The following is a 2,882-nucleotide window of genomic DNA, read 5'->3' on the forward strand; positions in this document are numbered from 1 at the left end:
ACTCCTGAAAGAAAGGATATTGCAGAGAAATGGATTAGCCATGGAGACGAGGTACTGGCAGAATTGAAGCTGTGAGGGTGGGTCGTGAGTCGTGCTTGGGTAGCACAAATGGTAGAGCACTTGCCCGCGAAAGGTCCCGAGTCTCAGTTTTAATCTGTCAGGAAGTTTCATATCAGCGGACACTCCGCTGCAGAGTGAAAATCTCATTCCAGAAAAATAGGAAATACCTGGTTAGTATCTTGTATGAGTGCCTGACGGAAACTCGGGCTGGCGTCGCTATGGTGACGGCAAAATCGTTGACAGGCACAGGTGAAGGAGTTCGTAGCCGACCGAGTAAGCGCTTGGTTTCGTAAAATGAAGGACTCGGGATCGAATCCCGCTGCCGATGGTGTTTGACCGAGCGAGGTGGTGCAGTGGTTAGCACACTCGACTCGCATTCGGGAGGACGGTGGTTCAAATCCACGCCCGGCCACCCTGATTCTTGATTTAAGTTTTCCGTGATGTCCCTAAATCGCTTCAGGCAAACTCCGGGATGGTTCCTTTGAAAGGGCATGGTCGACTTCCTTCCCCATTCTTCCCTCGCTGTTTGGTCCCCTCCCCCCGAGTCAACCAACCAATGAGCCAATCAACCGGACGCCAGTGGCCTGCGCTGGGTCGTGCTCGCAGCATGCATGCTGTGATGTCAACTGCCGCTAGTACAATAATTATATACGAACGGGTACCGGCAGCGGAAAAATATTTCGGGTCATCGGGAAATTAGTGACATTGCTTGAAGTGATCGAGGAAACGTGACGTTTTCTGTGAACTAGGATGAGCAGGGATTACTGTAGTGGAAGCAACGAGTACAATCGCCTGCATGTCGGGACGGACTACTCGTGCAATCTTACGTTTCGTTCAACTCGCAGTTTGTTCAATGATGGCACTGACATCAGTTTCTTGTGAAAGAGATGCACTATCTTAGTGGTGGTGAGTTTGGGGGAGGGGACCAAACAGCGAGGAAATCGGTCCCATCGGATTAGGGAGCGATGGGGAAGGAACATTGACTGTGCCCTTTGAGAGGAACCATCACGGCATTTGCCTGAACCGATTTAGGGACATCACGGAAAACCTAAATCAGGATGGACGAACGGGGGTTTGAACCGTCGTCCTCCCTAATGCGAGTCCAGTGTGCTATCCACAGCGCCACCTCGCTCGGTGCATTATCTTGTCAATTAACTGGTGGTAATAAATTTGTCAGACGAAAATTTTGCGGAAATGCATTTCTTGACGACGTTATCGAATTTTGTACTCGTGGGAAACTTTTTGTTATTGAATTTAGACGCCACGCAGGATTAGCCGAGCGGTCTAGGGCGCTGCAGTCATGGACTGTGCGGCTGGTCCCGGCTGAGGTTCGAGTCCTCCCTCGGGCATGGGTGTGTGTGTTTGTCCTTAGGATAATTTAGGTTAAGAAGTGTGTAAGGTTAGGGACTGATGACCTTAACAGTTAAGTCCCATAAGATTTCACACACATTTGAACATTTTTTGAATTTAGACCGTCAGATTAGGCGAAGATTCCTTAATAATACACTATATTTTCATCTGCTCTAAACCGAAACTCTATCAGAGTCTCTTAAAAGACGTCATACTCGCCGTTGACTATATAAAATATTTATTACTACGGTTGCAATTTCGGCCTTAGGGCCATTTTCAAGTAACACTGCAGAAGTTACATTCTGTCAGAATATAAGACCATCTGACATGAGTACATCTCGTCGTCATGTACTCATGTCAGATAGTCTTACAATGTAACTTTTCCAGTGTTGCTTGAAAATGGCCCTAAGGCAGAAATTGAAACCGTAGTAATAAATGTTTTATATAGTCAACGGCGAGTATGATGTCGTTTAAGAAATATTATATGACTGTGAATCCCAACCATGAGAAATTAATACATCGGAGTCGTCTAACACGAGATGATCTGACTTAAATGCAAAGAGTTTTCGTCGGCATCATGCATCACCTCACCAACAGACTAAACAGCACGACTGCATGGAATTCTGTAGATCGGTTCTGATCCAATATCAGGCCAATTTTTTTTTTTTCATCAAAGAACTCTTTTTACCGATGAATCTACCTGTACAAATCATGAAACGCTGAATGCAAGAAATATGCATTATTGGAGCGATTCATAATCCGTACTGGCTGAAGCACATTGAACATGGGGGCCAGTGCAGTGTGAACATTTTATGCGGTATTATTGGACACTACGCGTTTGATTTGCACTTCATCGAAGAACGCTTAAGGGTAAAAGATACGTACAGTATTTTCCCGAATTGGTAGATACCGTTTCTTGTAAAGGAAGTATGAAGAGAACTCAGAATGTAAGTACAAATTACTACGGCAAGCCAAATAACTTTTATGGAATGCCGCGCTACACTTCAAAGTGGCACAGACACATGACGCTTCTTTTCAACGCTATCAACAAGCCTCTAGAAACAATGGAGGAACATCATACCAATCCTTCAATTCTTATACGATAGAAATTCTCCTCTTGGTCAAGCATCCATCGGAAAACGGCTATGTGAACGTCATCATCGCTGCGAACTCTCTTTTTCCCTCAAATGTTCTTTCAGATTGCCTAAGAGATCGAAATCGTATGGTGCGAGACCTGGAGTCTATGGCGCATGTTTCGGAACGTCCCATTGAAAACGCTGAAGCAAAACTTGCACTGTGGGCACCACACAGGGTGCAGGACAACAAAGCCTCTCCTAAATTTTCCACGCGTCTTGTTATTTATGTAGCTCGGCGGGGAGTCAGTGTTGCACGGTACGAATCGGTATTAATAATCCTGCTCTTTGCCATAAACTGGTTACACAACTCCTTCACAGTGGAAGCAAACGGTAGTC

The 2,882-nt window shown here is 45.5% G+C and overlaps 1 non-coding gene across 1 annotated transcript; it reads left to right on the top strand.

The window, feature by feature from the left end:
• Positions 1 to 399: 399 nt before the first annotated feature.
• Trnaa-cgc (transfer RNA alanine (anticodon CGC)) lies at positions 400 to 472 on the top strand. The gene has a single exon. It is a non-coding gene; the product is annotated as a tRNA-Ala (tRNA).
• Positions 473 to 2,882: the final 2,410 nt, after the last annotated feature.

This window comes from Schistocerca nitens, chromosome 5, assembly GCF_023898315.1.
Source record: "Schistocerca nitens isolate TAMUIC-IGC-003100 chromosome 5, iqSchNite1.1, whole genome shotgun sequence".
Classification (NCBI taxonomy): Eukaryota; Metazoa; Arthropoda; class Insecta; order Orthoptera; family Acrididae; genus Schistocerca; species Schistocerca nitens.